The 17,569-nt window shown below is 31.9% G+C and overlaps 1 protein-coding gene across 3 annotated transcripts in view; it reads left to right on the forward strand.

Annotated features, from left to right (window-relative positions):
- LOC126967943 (protein dachsous) overlaps window positions 1–17,569 on the forward strand; it is a 304,180-nt gene that overhangs the window by 60,180 nt on the left and 226,431 nt on the right. The window lies entirely within an intron of this gene.

A 17,569-nucleotide genomic window follows, 5' to 3' on the forward strand; every position in this document is an offset into this window, starting at 1 on the left:
ACTTGCAAAATGCTAAGAATAGATGTATTTTTGTGTAACAATATCGTTTGGTAGAAGTTCTGTTACCTGAAAATAATAATGGCAATTATTTTGGGTAGTTTGGGTGGAGTCCAGCAGGTAGTTCCATTGTAGTGACACAGATTCTCAAAGTTGTCGGTATCAAAATAACAAATAAAGCACTGATTTTGTCAATAAAACATTATGTCAAAAAAGTCTTAATGAGAAAGTCATCGTTGTACGTAGATACACAGGACGAAGAGAACATAAACTTTATGTTATTTTAACAGCACATGGTACTTATCTAATCCACTCTAATCTAATCAGTAATTACTAAAAAAATAAAATTTAACAATATAACTACAAATTTAACTTCAAATTAATCTAACAATTATTGTTTCAACACAATTTATTGAAGTAATAATCAGAGATTTAACAATTTCTATATACTTACAGTTTATTTACATTGAAACATAAAAACAATCATTACAATATATGTATATTCAAATATCCTAACTTATTAAGTTAAACATAAAGTTAAATAAATTTAATATTAAAGAAATGTGAAACAGATAAACTAATATTACAGATATTAAAAAAAAATGAATTTTATGGCGAACCATATTTTTGACTGATATTTGCTACCTGCGTGATAAGTGTCATTAGAGTTCTAAATACGTCAATCATTTTAACAAAAAAAGTAAAAACTTTAAGAACATCTGTACTCAGGCAAAAGTCAAAGACCATCATCATCTATGGCGCCAGTTTTTTTTTATAATATTCCTTACTCCCCTATCATTTGACATTTCCTATGTTACTGCATTGTAATCTTAAGAGATTAGTTTATAATTGATTGATAAAGCACCGTTAATTATGATTTCGCATATTTTTTAACGCATTTAAAAATAATAAACCTATTTTTTTTATGTGAATAAGGGGCGAGACGAGCAGGATGTTCAGCTGATGGTAATTGATATGTTCTGCCCATTACAATGCAGTGTCACTCTGAATTCTTGAAAAACCCAAATATTCTGAGCGGCACTACAACTGCGCTCGTCCCCTATGTTAAGTCTCATTTGCCCAGTAATTTCACTAGCTACTGCGTCCTTCTGGCCGAAACACAGTAATGTTATGTGTTACTGCTTCATGGTAGAAATAGGCGCCGTTGAGGTACCCATAGTACCGATACATCTAGCCGGCATCCTGTGCAAAGGTGCCTCCCACCTATGACTAATGAAAACAGGTTTGTTCAGGAATAAAATTTGAAGTTTCCTTTAAAACATTATGTAAGTAAATAGCAATGGCATTTATTGTATTATTATTGCTCAAGATGAAACCTTGAGTAAATACACGTATTAATTACCGCGATAAAGTTCCCAGTAATAGCCCCATAAAGACTTATCCTATAAACCCTTATCACACAGAAAAATGATATAAATAATAAAATATATATAGAAAATTAATTGCTTTTTACAATTAGCATTAAGTACTAAATATTGTAACAGAATTTTATAAGTTAATAACCCTGGACAAACGTGCCGACCGCGGTAGTAAACACATAAAAGTGGCTTAAATGTATTTCCCATGATAATTAATTATTTCATTTTAATTCTTCATAAAGTATGAGGATTATAATTACGCAACAGATCTTCTAGTCTTCTTTGCAAGAAATTTAATGTTTCATTGTTCATGTCAAGTGTTTGATGTAGCAGTGTAGCTGTATCACTTCTGAAGTACGAAAAGCATGTGGGCTTTATTTGATTATTTTATGGTCTGTCATTACCAATACTTAGAATACAGAAGATTCTATGCTAATCGTAAAACAGCTCGATTAACTATCATTAACTGAGCTGTTTATATGTAAACCACCAATAACATAAATAAATAATTTGAATTCGATTCTAAATGCTGAAATAATAATGAAAAAGTAATATTTTGCAGGGGATTTTACGGGTTGGGTAGACTAAGATTACTCGTTTTGGAAAAAGTGGCATTTGTTATAGCACTTTTTAAAAATCTGTATTAGGAAAAATACTTGATATTGGAGGACCATAATCTCTTATATTATTATTTTGCAAAGTTTCATTATCCTCATAATTATAAAGCGTATAAAAGTCGATCTATAACAAAACCCCAATCAGGACACTCTAGCTTCCATGAAATAATCATTGGCCCAAAATTGATGCCTGCAAGACCCTTACTATCAACGGACCTGCTCTATAAAAGCAATTAACTCTGACTCTATATAATTGATGAAGCTCAAAGATTACCGTCCTGTCTACTTCGTATGTCAACAATAACGTACTCTGGTTGTTTGGTATAGAGTTTAGTTTTGTCTGTTTTGTTTTATGGCTGCATAGAGGTGTAATAAAAGTAGTTTTTTGTTGGTGTAGAGTCGACTGTGGCGCGATTGGTGTTATTATAAAATCGTCAAGTTTGTAGGCTGTTTTGTGAGATGTATGATGGTGTTTTAACTTTGTGCTTAACGGGCGCGTTGCTTTGGGCAGTGTGGCTTTATTCCTAGATTTAATTTGGTTATTAATCAGTGATGGGCCTTCTAAATCATCAAAGAGCAGTAACTTAAACATAAACGAACTTGTAATTTAAGAGCTAGATGACATCTTATAAAAAAACAAGCACATTTTGGAAAGATTTCTTGCCATATATACCAATTTCATCTCAAACAAATGACTTAATAGGTACATGCATTAATATACAAAATCCTCTCTCTGTTTGCTTTTTGTGTTAAAAATTTTCTACATTGACATTATTGTTACATAACGATTTTTGTGTAACATAACGATATATTACTGTTTCACTTCTTCGGTAATATGAATGATAGCTGCAAAGACTGCTTAGATATAAACCTCACTATCTGATGTATGGCATTCCTTTATAGAGCAATTCTTAAGGAGTATAACATTTTGGTGATTCTTGAGAGTGGAACACTCGAACACAATGTCAAATGGGAGAATTTTTATAATTTATAATTTATTATTCACAATAAAAAAGTTTTAACAGATAACACGTGTATGGTCACCCAACACAATCTATCTAAGGTTATAACCATTAACATCACTTTAGTCCAAATAACTTTAAAATAGATTTTACTAAAACTGTAATATACTAAAGTATTAATGTTATCAATATTAAAGTATATTGTTACAATAAAACTTATTATGTAAAAATGAATACTTACAAATTATTATAAAAAAAATCTTATAGATCGGTTCAAGTGAAAATCTTCTAATTTTCACAGTGAATCAAAAACATATTTAACTTATTGGTTTTACAGCAATCAAATCACTGAAGTACTATTGCAAAAATTTGTGTAACAATGCATAAAAGGTACTTAATATTTTAAGAATAAGAAACAAAAATAAAGTATATAAAGTACAGGCTGGCAAGGCTCCTGTGATTCCTCTGGTCAAGTCACCCGTACGCTCGTTTATTCTAAGTAAAATAATAACAACAGCTTGGCAACGCACTCCTGACTTCTCTGGGTTTGTCATCCTGTTCGATATTATAAATTAAATGTAATAATATATTCCTATGATAAAAATGGAGTCTTAACTTTAATTCAAGATAATTCAACATCAGTCTTTGTATTATGTTTTGATCGTTATATTTTGTAACTATTGAAGAATCATCATCCTAAATTTCGCATAAATATATTAAAACCTTTTATAATGTTCCACTTTTGCTATGGTCCCGAAAGCCTTTGTTGGTACCTGCCCAGTGTTTTTTGTTCTCCAAATTGTTCCCAAAGACCCTTTTATATAGCCTGGAGGTACATCTAGGAATGTTCACTTAAGCAGAGAATAATATTGTTTTTGTAACGTTTGGGTAAAATGGCCGGTATGCCTATATATATTTCGATATGAATACGTTTTGTTGCAAATAGATAACCTATTATTAAGTTTTGTGTTGAGATTTTGTAAAGGTAGTCAATTTTTAATTTACTGTCCAGTAATTCCGTATTGGAAATAGTCAATATATCTAATATGACTGTCATAAAGCAATATTCAAAGATTGTTCTTGAAATGAGAACTTTATAATTTAGGGGAATCGTCTGACAGTGAGCTGAGTCGCTCGTGTATGTTATGCTCTTTCGGGGAGTAATTTATACACATATATATTCATAGATATTGTAAATGTAATTATTAGTGACTTTATGAGAAAAAACTAAACTATAAAAATAAACTAAATTATTTCAAATATAAGTTTTTCCAAAAGTCGTAAATAATAATGGTGACAAAATTTTTATTCTACTAAAGTAAATTAAATTTCTACTACATTTTCGACATTGTCTATAAAGTGTGTGTGTTAAGAATGAGTATTATTTGTTTTGTTATACATCTTATAGCCTAAACACATGATCGGATTTGGTACGGTCGCGACTGGAACCATTGAACGCGGTCTGGTAGTGGACCATATTCATCCATCGCACAAAATTATTATTATTACCATCCAGACCATACGTAGTGCGCGGCGCCCACCGAACCATCTGATGGTCCTACCGTACCAAATCCGATCATGTGTTTCGGCTACTAGTTATTTTGTAGTAAGCATGTTTTTTTTGCTCTTCCAAAGTTGTATTCAAAATTCTTGATATTATACGACTCAGCTATGCTAATGTAAAACACAAAAGTTGTCCCTATAGAATTCTAATTTTAATACATTATTTACTTACATTCGAAGTGTTAATACGCGGCCTGGAAGGACAAAGGGATGTTTCGGCCACTATAGATCTTTATATTTATGACGAATGTTAAACACACCTATGCTATTATCGGGTTGGATTTTGAGTTATTTATCGTGTAACATTGGTAGCAGGTACGTCTGATAAGAAGGGTTATCACTTTTTTTATAAAACTGTACACAGGAAGCCGTCATAAAGTTATTTGGTTTAAGCTGATATTGTTATCTTTCATTTCATTACATTTACTTTTGAATGGAGCTTTAAGCTCTGTGTCCGGTAGTCTTATAATATTTGAGTTAAACATGAAAAGACAGATAATTTAATTGGAGTAATTAAAAAATGGTACTTTATTATCTTGTCCTACAATTTAATCAGCAAATCAGAATAATAATGATAATTATCATCATTATAAAATCATGTTCTTCTATATTTTATAACAACAATTCAATAAACAAATTTTCGCAGCCAATAGCCTTCATAATGTGCTCTCTCCACAAGACGAAGTAACATTCAAATAAAAACAGCTAGCTTTAGTTGGCTTTTAAAACAAATCTATTATATATACTATAAAAGTGCATATTATGATAGTTTACTAAATGTAGTCTTTCATGTTCAATTTCTTATCACGTTATTCTTTCATGGACTATACTTAACACGTTTTATAATGAAGTGTTTATTTGAATTGAGGGAACATCCACTTTTAACTAACTATGGGATTCTATATGTATCCTTATTAAGTTACTACTCGACAAAATAATATTTCTAAAAATAATATAGGTTTATAATAGCAGTTTTGTCAGATAAATCTAAATCATTCCTAAATGTAATATAAATATTATAAAACAGAAAATTAATGATGTGGGGTCTAAAATTGGCATTAAAATATACGTTTTCATATGCGAAAAAATTCGTCTAAAATAATAGTTACTACTACCACCAACACTCGAGTAGTCAACAACAAGAGTAGATTCTATATTTAAATTATGCAGGCTGCTATCTAGAAATATCTGTGTTAATAACATTGAGCAGTTCCAAAGTATTGATCTTATAAAATAACATAGAATTTCTGTTTTGAAATAGTCAATGGAATTGTTACTTTATGTGACTTTTCTTACTTAGAAACTCAAGACCGCTTAGTGTTCTCATTAATATGTTTCTAATGTTAGTTTTATTAGTACTTATAGATTTCGTTCCAGTTTAAGGTCAGTTCAATATATTTCTATACGAGTTTGTATTTGCTGGTTAATCTCATAGCTTGTTTCAGATTTGTTCTAATAAGTAGAACGTAGAGTTTATGATTTTTACAATAGCCATTATTAATAGAGATAGTAAAAGAGCGTTTATCTTTGAAATTTTACCTTTCAGTGCAATACATACTTTTGCCTGAAAACAACTACTTTATACTACCTTAATTAATCCTCTCTCCATGACTGAATAAAAATTGCAAAAAGTGCACATTTTTTCACAAATTTTCATATTAATTGTTTAGGTATACAAACAAATTATTGTAATAATAAAATTCATGTTTGTATATCGATGCCTTATAATACCTTTCATCGGTACGAATGGTTATTCAATATAAAAGACATCAACGGGCTCCGTGCATTCAGGTTACGTAGTAAAAATGAGTATTTCGTAGCGTCCACCATGTGTGGAGATATTATTAAATTTCACCACAATTAGTCCATCCGTTAGAAAGTAGTGACCGTTGGGAAGTTTTCTCTGATCGTCATAACTGCTTATTAGGTATTTAATTTAATTAATTAAAAAGGCTTATGGGGAGAGGGCACCTACAAGACAAATTGACATTTTATGAATTTTACGTTTTTGTAGATTAAGACAATTATGTTATTGATTATTACATATAAATTGGATTATTTTTAATGGTAGCAAGAGACGCGGCGAGCAGAGAGCCAACTTGAATACATACTATTTTAATGACATTATGTTCTAAATCTTAGCGTATCACATAACGAACTGAGACCCCAATTACACTATACTGCGCCCTTCAACCTGTGATTAAAGACGTAATAATGTACTTAAAGTATAATTGTGGAGCACTTTATTTTGCAAGTAATAAATTAGACTGACCTGTCACGCTCGATAGTGCAACGTTATTTCGGTTATAAGACAGAGGAAGATCAGTCAGAGGAAAATTTACTAGAGAAATGAATAGGCAATTGTAATTATAAATATGGTAAGGGTTATTGTTATATAAAAAAAAAACAAAAACTGGATATATTTCATATTATTCACCTAGCCTTGATCAAGTTATCACTTGTCGTGTCTTCTTAAGTTCACATCGTATTTTTTATTATGTATATACAAGCTTTATGTATTAACTAAAGCAACAATATTATCGACTAACAGTTGTTGCTTTACTTTTGTCTTATATCAACGATGACTTAAAAAAGTTTATTCGACTAAGGTGATATTTTGAGAAAATTTATGACTATCTAAATGTGATTTTTGTGTAAAAAAATAAGATACGCCCTGCCCATTACAATACAGTGCCGCACAGGATTCTTGAAAAACCCATAAATTGAGCGGCACTACAATTGCGCTCGTCACCTTAAGATATAAGATGTTAGGTCTCATTTGCCCAGTAATTTCACTAGCTACGGCGCCCTTCACACCAAAACATAATAATTATCACATTTTACTGCTCTATAGCAGAAAAGGGCGCCGTTGTGGTGCCCATAATAAAGAGCCTTCCACTGGTAAATGCCGTTAGTCGCCTTTTATTACACCCGTGGCCCTGGGACTTCCCTATGCTTTTTAAGCACAATAAAATAGTCTCCTGAGGATGCCTCGTGTAGAGGTAAAACTCGTATCGAATTAGTTTCAACGGAGTTTTATTTCTCACTTTCTCGCTCGTTCAGTCGGGGATTCAGCGGGGCGAGAGGTACATCCTGCATTTAGACTTACAAATAATAGCATAAATAATATCTAAGATAGCTCATTACATTTAAGTTATATCCTGAACTACCAAGTTTGAAAGCAAATTCACAATCTTAAATTTAACTTTAGTAATTACTCATTAAATTCAATTACTGTCATTAACAAAAACAGAATTAAAGCGGGGAAAGTTAATAACAAAATCGCCATGTTTCACACGACAGCCACTGCGCAGGGTTTGATACAATGACACATAATGGACAATTAATTCTCACATTATCATGATGGGAAATTATAAAAGAAATTTACGTGTTTGTCGTGAAATCGTTTGCCGAATATACTTCCTGCAAAAATGCATATATTGTTGCTTTATGTAAGTATGCATATAATGTAAAAATATGAATATTGGATGCGAAAATATCGTTAAGTGAGTCCAATCCATGCAGCAACGTTTTGTATAACAAAGTAATTTCTTTGATTAAAAGATTAAAAACTCTATAATAATACAATTTCTTTTATTTAAATAGAACGTGTTTATATTGCTTATTATTTATTTGACGGCGACAGTTAGAACTATTACTTTATCGTGTTTCGTAACAGAAAAAGTTTGAATCTCAAAATATCAATGAAAATGTATACTCGCCTAACCACATATGTAATATAATTAAAAAAATCTTACTTGTAACAGAGATGAATCAGACAGAGGCATCGTTATTTTTAGGTTTTAAGATCGGAATTGACTAAAATTATATAATAATCAGTTTAATAGCTATATCATAACAAATATGTAGTATTATCTATATTAAAATATAATCTATGAAATTCACATTTGTTGTATGGGAGTATGTTAAATATTTATTGCATTATGATTAGTATTTGTTGTAATAGTGGCAACAACAATACATAATTTGTGAATATTTCATCTGTCTAATTATCACGGTTCATGAGATACAGCCTGCTGACAGACAGACAGACGGACAGACAGAAGCGTCTTAGTTATAGGGTCTCGTATTACGCTTTGGGTATGGAACCCTTAAAAGGCATCAAATCTCTTTGTTATACTACTGTAATCTGCAGTAAAAAGCGTTTCCTTACAATCGTAATATACGATTAATCTGTACCGGAGAACTTCAGTCGATCCGGACCATAAGTATAAACTACCTTCCTCATTAGTTGTCTAGGACGATGCAGATACTACGACATTGGATTGCTATTGTATATACCTAATACACCTAAGTATGATCCAACCATTGTTCCTTATGACCAAGTATATTAGCTTACTTATTACCTTGGCGTTTACGGTGCTTATTATTTTGTTTGCAGTAGAGTTGAGTTATTATAAAGTGATTTAATTAGAAATATATGAGATGTGATAGATATGTTTTAATGAGATTTTCACCCATCGAAAAATAATAATAACTCATGAAGATCGTGTGTTTTCTATACCGAAGTAAGAAACTCACATGTCAACAATTATATCACCATTGAGATTCGTGCGAAGGTGGAATAGAGCCTTGCGCTTAAGATGGCATTTGTTTCTTTTTATTAACTTTTAATATTGTCTAAGCACCCCTTAAGTGAGTACAGTGATTATCAAAAGTCAAAGTTGTACAATTTTATTATTTACCACAAATTCGAAAAGGTTGTATTTTTAAATGTGGTAAGAAATACATAGCCACGCTTTTCAATTAAAATTTGAGTTTCAGCTTTTAAAATAGTAAAAATTAGTTACTTACAAAGTCTTCGTATTTTTCCTGCCTCTTATAGAAAATGATGTAGTACAATTTCGCTATTAACAGTTTATACTAGCTGGTGTTTATGATAAGATATTTACATAAACGTTTCTATAAATGAAATGCAAACGTCGCCGAGTTGTAAATAATTGCAGTCCGTTGACGTTGAAACTTGTTAAATTATTTTGCTGTTATTAAGATTTAAGTCCTCTTGTACGAGAATTCTATATAATAAAGTAATGTAGAAATAGTGGGTGTCAAACTAAATTATACTGAATTGTTCTGATTTTTATTTTAATAAATTTAAGTAAACTTTCCAAGTAAATCGATAGTCAAACTAACGATTCGTATTAATGCATGGTTAAGATTATGGGTACATGTAGACGGCTCAAAGTTGTTGTTGGGCGCGGCTTAACTGCATGCTGTCTCATCCAACATCAAGTGCGAAAGTGATATACCCTGTAAAGAGCAGTAAGAAGTGAGTGCGCTCACGCACAATCACTCCGGTAACTTATTATAAGTTATGATTTAACGAAAACGGGCGCCTAAAATTTTGCTACAAAAGCTACTGTGTGCGTGTATGTGCCTGTTCTAACTAGAAAGATATATATTTAGAATTACATATTATATTCATATACTTAGACGCAGTAGCAGTTTCTTAAAATATTATCAAAATAACATAGGTATATGCGCAACTTTTTCAACAACGTTTCTAAATTTAAAAACTTTTACGCAATAACCTAATGTAAAAATATAATATTTTATTTAAATCATAAAAAAATAACTTGTACGCGAAAACCCAATCTAAATATATATTTTTTAATCCTTTAAAAAGTATTTTATTTAAATGTGGCCAATCTCTATAGTGGCATTGTTTTAAGCTATTTCAGTACAATACCCGGAAGTAGCAAACGCTATTCACTAAGCCATTCAGTGTTTTAATTATTGATCGTACATTTTATAGAGCGGGGTAAAGGAGAGTTAAATGGAATAGTTAACATTTTATAGTGAACATCACTTTAGGAGCGACGCCGCCAAGTGTAAATGGATTAAAAAAGGACTTTTAATTAAGCGTAATAGTTTAAATTGGCGTGTGGTTTAAGTGCGATTGTAAAATTAAGCTGGGGCTCTAAGTACTAAGTGAAATAAAGACAGTATAATTGTTTATTGAAATGAGACTTGAAGCTGTTTTATGAGTGACTTCACGATGGTCTAATGAAGCGTTAGTGATATATAGTCAGTTAAACAAATTATCAGCCAGAATTATCTAATAGTACATTTTTTTATACAAAATTCGATCGTTTCGTGTTTTGTTTCTCCATTCTTCTAAATTGAATTTTAAATATACAAACATCTTCAGAGATTTTCTGATTCTCTTCTCAATTCTACTCAACTAGTCACAGTGCGGTTTTCCAGGAACGGATTGTCCAGGAATAATAAAAAAAAAATCCCACCTACAGATAAACAAAAATCTTTTAGTTATCAATAAAATGTATATCATATATTTTTTTATTAATTAAAATAAGGGATGAGACGAGTAGGACGTTCAACTGATGGTAATTGATACGCCCTACCCATTACAATGCAGTGCTGCTCAGGATTCTTGAAAAACCCAAAAATTCTGAGCGGCGCTACAATTGCGCTCGTCACCTTGAGACATAAGGTGTTACGTCTCATTTGCCTAGTAATTTCACTAGCTACGGTGCCGTTCAGACCAAAACACAGTAATGTTTACACATTGCTGCTTCACGGCAGAAATAGGCGCCGTTCTGGTACCCATAATCTAACCGGCTTCCTGTGCCTACCACTGGTAAACTGGTATCTAACAGAACTATTCTTAAACTTTTGTCGCATTAACACATAGACATTAATTAATGAATATGTATTGTACTGTTTATGAAACAATCCTCATAAAGAGACGCTCGTGTGAAACAGTCATTACAGTAAATTTGAACGAGATTCTATCTAGAAATATGCGCGTACTCAAGTAAACCGCTAGAGTTTGTATTGTGCGATGGTTGTGTGAATGCCTGAAATGTATTTCAGAATTAATTGAAACGTTTATCTATTATAATGTTCATGTTGCGAATAATTATGAATAATAATTAATTAATAATTAATATACTCGTATATAAATGAATAAAATAAGATGAAATTATAATAAAGAGAAAAATAATAATATTGACACAATTTTACACAAATGATCTTGCCTCAAACTAGGCATATCCTGTACTAAGGGTACAACACACACATAACAATAATTTCACACATAATCTAGCATGCGGTATTCACCTTAAAAGGCAATGCATTTAGTAATAACACCTTTGTAAATTAGCATAATTATAAATGTATTATTGTAATTTCCACTGGTGAATCTATATAAATAAATAAATAAAGAACAATATATTTAATACAATATACTTACTTAAACATTAATAAATAAATACATATAAACATCCATGACTCGGAAACAAACATCTATATTCACGATATAAATGATTGCATCTACCGGGATTCAAATCCGGGACCTCTAGCTAAGTAGTCAGAGTTACTAACCATTCGGCTATATGTGTTGTCAAATAAGACTATTTCATTTGAATGATGTCGTATTTTGCACTATTATAGTGAAAAATTTATGTTCATATCAATGATACTAAAAAGGAAACTATATAGAATAATCTCCAAATATATTAAGAGTATTTAACAAAAATAATCACTAACGTCGCTCACAAAGTGGAACATCTGAAATTTATTTATTTAGTAGTTGAACCAACAAACTACAATAAATGAAAGTCATGTAATGCAGTTTACAATATTGACGGACATCTGTATTACTTTATAAAAATAAATTAAAATATCTCAATAATACTTAAAATAAAAGTATAATATAAAATACCATTTGTAGATAAATTTTCATGTTGACGTCTGGCATTCCTCAACCGCGCGTTCTGCGTGGAAATTCTTGCCACGTACAGCCACCTCGTGGAATCAATTACCGACTGCTATTTTCCCGAACCGATATGACTCATGGTGGTTCAAGATTAGATTTTATTGTACCTCCTTAAAGACTGGCGACGCATCTTTTGACCCTTGGTGCTGTGGATGTCCAAGGGCGGTTGTCTCAACACTTCCCACCATGTGAGCCTCTTGTCACTTGACCCCCTCTTATATAAAAAACCTATTGATACACAAACACGAATTCAAATACTTGAACTTTACAAAAGGTTGTCAAAAAATGTTCAAAGTCTATGAACGAAAACTCTGCCTAATAGACGTGTAGGCAGAGTTTTGCTTCGGGCAATTTTTTAACGTGATTGTGATTCCAGTTGTTTATTGCACGTTGTCCTGGAATTAAAAAGTTTAACATTATTGCTGTCATAACACCATCGTTGTTCTTAGATGGTAAAAGTAAGACAACATTAATAATAAATTTTAATTCTACCCTCATCCTACAAAATTCCTTAAGTGATTAAGCAAACACTTGTGCCAATACAATCTCAGGCTTCGTAATAAATGGTCGCCCTCACGTGAAGTTATTCAGTTATCTACCGGTGTTAGATTGTAGATTTAGTGCTAAAAATAGTTTCCGCTGGCATCACTTGAGATGGCTCGATTTCCAGTACAGTTGTACCCTTCGACCTTACACTATCGGATGCGACGCCTCAATAAATAAACGTTAATTAGTAGCCAGTGTTGCTATTACGTTAAGTATAGTGTTACACCTTTTTCACGTATGGAGCAGATTTGCGAGATTATTTCTCAAGAGATTTTATTTTATTTTGGAACATAATATACAAATTAATACTTCATATACTAATTAATTTTAGATACTATATTATATTATACTAATAAAGATAAGAATTATATACCTAAATAGCTGCTAATTAAATAATTAATTATTGATTCCGTAAGTATGTAGAACTCAAAGTAAAACCAAAACGTAAATACAGAATAATAATATTCTAATATATCTAAATATGTGTACTACATATTTTTATTTATTATTTTAAGGAATAATTGCGCAGTGTTCTACAGACATTACTGAATTCAATAGAGTAGTTATTTCAGGTGAAACGCAAAAACTAATGAAAATATTTAATTCTAATTTTGTATGAATATTATGAAGAGGTCAGGACATCATATTATTATAAACTCACCATAGATAAGTTATACCTCTAGATAGATTGTGACAGGTGTTAAAACGTCGAAACAATAGCGACAAACTGTCGACCTCTATTTTCAGCAAACGCATGCACACTAAAACAAAGTGACTAACGAATCGCGAGTGTAAGACGTAGCTGTTATGGATACTAAAGTAATAAACCTGGCCTGTTGTAATGCGTTGCCTATCAGCAAGAGGCTCTATCTAGTTGTGTAGATTATCTAAGGACTACACATTATCACACCCTCGTTTATGACGTCTACTTGGACGGCATCACAGCTATTATATTATTTATTTTATATCTCTTATCAATCTTTTTTGATAATCGTTATTTTACGTATAACCTGTCAAATTGTAAAGTTTATAAATTTTCTAATATTTTCAAATTAAATAGATAGCAAAACTCATTCTTTTGAAGGTAGTATGTGTCCGAAGGTTGCGGTTAGCTTTAAAAGTTTGACACGTTCGTACGTTAGATTTATTTTACTAATAGACCAGACAAAAGCTACACTTCAGGACAACGTTATTAACGAAACAAATAAGTCTCATCATTAAATGCAATTAAAATAATACCACATCTTTTAATGAACAAGTTTGAATGAATTAAAAAGTTTCACAATACGTTTAACTTGAATAATTTGAATTGAATTTTTCTGAAATAAAAGGTTAGAATTAGAGACAACCAAAAAACAACCCTTATTAAGCATTAACATCTTAAAATTAGTCACTCTTTTCATCAATTCAGTCAATCAAACATCTTTTTACAGTATTATGAATTAGATCAATGTAATATTCTTCATCGACATTTTATATAGTAACCGAGATTAAATAATCTTTAATATAGTGCCGGTAGAGTTAACGGTCAACGCGTAAGTTATTACAATATTATGACACTTATTGTTAGGTTTGCGTGCCAACTGCCAACCAGATCGCAGAATGTATTACAGAGGACTTGGGACGTCGTCTTATGGTGTAAATTATATCTGCCAGCAATATTGTGGAATAAAATTGAAGAAGTGCTAGTTTGAATGTTAAATACGCCGGCCGGTTGTTGCCACGATCGTTACAATACAATAAATCTTGGTTGGACGCTCTTGGGCTCGTTATTCTAAATATTTCATATTTATTGCGTTTGTTAGTTCATCGTGCATATTGTATTATGACCCGTGAGACTGCAATAAGGCAATTAAAACGATAGTCGAGTACACAACATATTTTATGGTAATATTTGAACCAGTTGTTAGGTTGTTAAAAATAGGTATATAATAATTAAAGAATTATGCTACACAATTAGCTGTCATCGTTATGATCTGAATGCTTAACACTTATTCAAAACGCAATCCTGAACTTAATAATAGAACAAGCACTCTTCGATAGTTAACAGAGTGATAGGACGTGGTAGCCTTTTAATAGATATTCCTGTTTATCAGTTGCACGCCACAACTATCTTATTCACATTTGGGGTTCAAATGGATATAAATCCTATAGAAACTATTCAAACTTTGCCAACAGGTGACACTGAGAGTGATTTGTTAGGCAGTTCTAAAAATGTTTTGTGGAAGTCCATTGTCTGATTCTGGTGTGTAACAATAAAACATGTGAAAAAACATTTTACACTAAAAAATTCACTGTAACACAAGTTCACTAATAATAACTAACATGAAAATGTATTCTCTAAAATATTTTGATGCTGGCAGGACACATAAAATTACGATTTATTTACGTATACCTAATATAATTTCAAATTAAAATATATTGCTATGATGTTTTAACTATCACCAACCTCTAAATGTTGTAGAGAAACTTTAGTTTAAGTTACCATGATTACAATTTTGTCTTATGCATGGTTTTAGGTAATTCGATATATTTGTGAAAATATTTTTTTTATCTACCTAATAATACTAAACGAAATAATGTTCTTGACAACCAACAACAAAATTTAAATAAATAACCATAGTTGTAATTAAATGATAATAATATTTGCAATAAAATGCATTGTTTTTTAAATAGTCCCAGTGTCTACCTTCCCTTAATTTGGTTGCTTATTGTCGCTATGTAATCTGTGAGTATACCTTTTTAAGTAAAATAGCGCCGATATGTATCAAATAAACATACAAGAAACAAATTCTACAGTAGTATCGCGACTTTTTTTAAATAAGTTAAAAAATATTGTGACAAAATGTAAATGTTGCCTATGATTATTTCATAGAAATATAGAAAATAATCGGTTGTGTAAAGATATTTGTCCCGAACTACAGTAACCCAATATTTTCACTCGGCAAGTAATCGAGAAGTTATGGGCTCGTATTAATTTATCGGACGCGTTGTTTCGAGAATTCACACTCGAATGAATCGAGTTTAATAGGGTTTCTGTGTTCGGGACCTTTGAACAATCATTATATATTATACACTTGTTTAGTGAAGAACAATTGCTTCACATCGTCATTATGTTGTGCCTGTTCAATGGCGGAGAAAGAAAGAAAAGTTACGTAACATTGGTAGAGCAACACCTAATAAATGTTATAGGCCACTATATCGTATACTTTTTAATTTAGTCTTTTCTTATGAAGAGGACAAACTAGCGTACATGATCACCGACGCCCACATTTTCTTGCAATACCAGAGCAATCACAGAAGCGCTGCCGGCCTTTAAGGAAGGTGTACGTGATTTTTATTTTGAATGAAAATATTTGAATGTGAACAATTGAGTCTTACTCTCTTTTTGTTTCTGAAATTGAAAAACTTCACACACTATACAAGCATTTCATTTACCTTTTGCCCCACATACTAAAATTTAAACTATCCTAATTGTGATTTAAACGAACAGAATAGAATCTAAGCCATATATGCAAATACAGCCTAATACAAGCCTCATAAAGCACTTAACAAAGACATCTAGCGCAACATTATCTACAATGCCGCTTACCAACTCTGGTTCTGTATGCCGTATAAATAGTGTTGTCAAGGAAAAGCGGAAATGTATTCAATAACAAATAGGCGATACAATTGTCAAGTGCATTGAGTTGTGGGGGCAGCGTGTGTAGGTTGACCGTTAACTTCTACTATTGTAGAAAACGACTTATATATAAAATCAATTGTAATTATTATTTGAACCCTCCCTGTGGAGGCGACTTGTGCCTAAAACAGGAGTGCTAGCTAGGATAGCCACACTTAGGACAAATTAGCGATTGCTGAAGGTTCCCAGCATTGGTTCCATCGCTCTAGTAAAATGGCCAATTGTCAAAAACATCCTGTTTTTGATATATCCGTCAAGGCATTAGTGTTTGATATTTAAGGATATAAAAAACAAAGTTAAAAAACAGTATAAACAAGCTGGAGGTCCGTCCGAAACACGTCCCTTCAGGACCTTATGTGTTCTAGTCACTTGTTAAGGCTGTTTAAGGAGAGTTCAGTCTGCCATTTCGTCACAGAACAGGGGCGATACTGCGCTAGCTGACCTTGCGAAAGAGAAAGCTAAGTTCTTATACTCTCTTTTCACGTCCAACCCGACTTTGGATGAGATTCATCCATATGGGAGCCCACAGGCCAATAATACAGATATTAGCTTTACGGTAAAGTTGCAACGGTTTTAGACTATTATGAAAAAATATACCTACAAAACATGAATGGTTGCGAAACTGAAGTGGCAGTGGGCAGGGCACATAGCTCGACAGACAGACGGCCGTTGGGGCAGTAAACTCCTCGAATGGCGACCACGAACCGAAAGACGCAGTGTTGGTAGGCAAGACAAGATGGATCGACGATCTGGCAAAGATCACTGCTATAGGTTGGATGAGGGCAGCGCACGAGAGATCGTCTTGGTGATCTTTGGGGGAGGCCTTTGTCCAGCAGTGGACGTCTTCCAGCTGAAATGATGATGCTAAAAAAACATGCGAAAATTTTGCTGAAATTGATAAGTGTTTCTTTTATTAACTTTAAGCTCCGTAGAGGAGTCTCATAGCTTCCCAAATTATCGCATTAGTGTTGATATAGAACAAAATTCCTAAGTGATTTAGTAACTTTATTATTTAATTAAGATAACATTATAAGTTCGTACATTTATTTGACAACGAATCC

This window comes from Leptidea sinapis, chromosome 14 (assembly GCF_905404315.1).
Source record: "Leptidea sinapis chromosome 14, ilLepSina1.1, whole genome shotgun sequence".
Lineage (NCBI taxonomy): Eukaryota > Metazoa > Arthropoda > Insecta > Lepidoptera > Pieridae > Leptidea > Leptidea sinapis.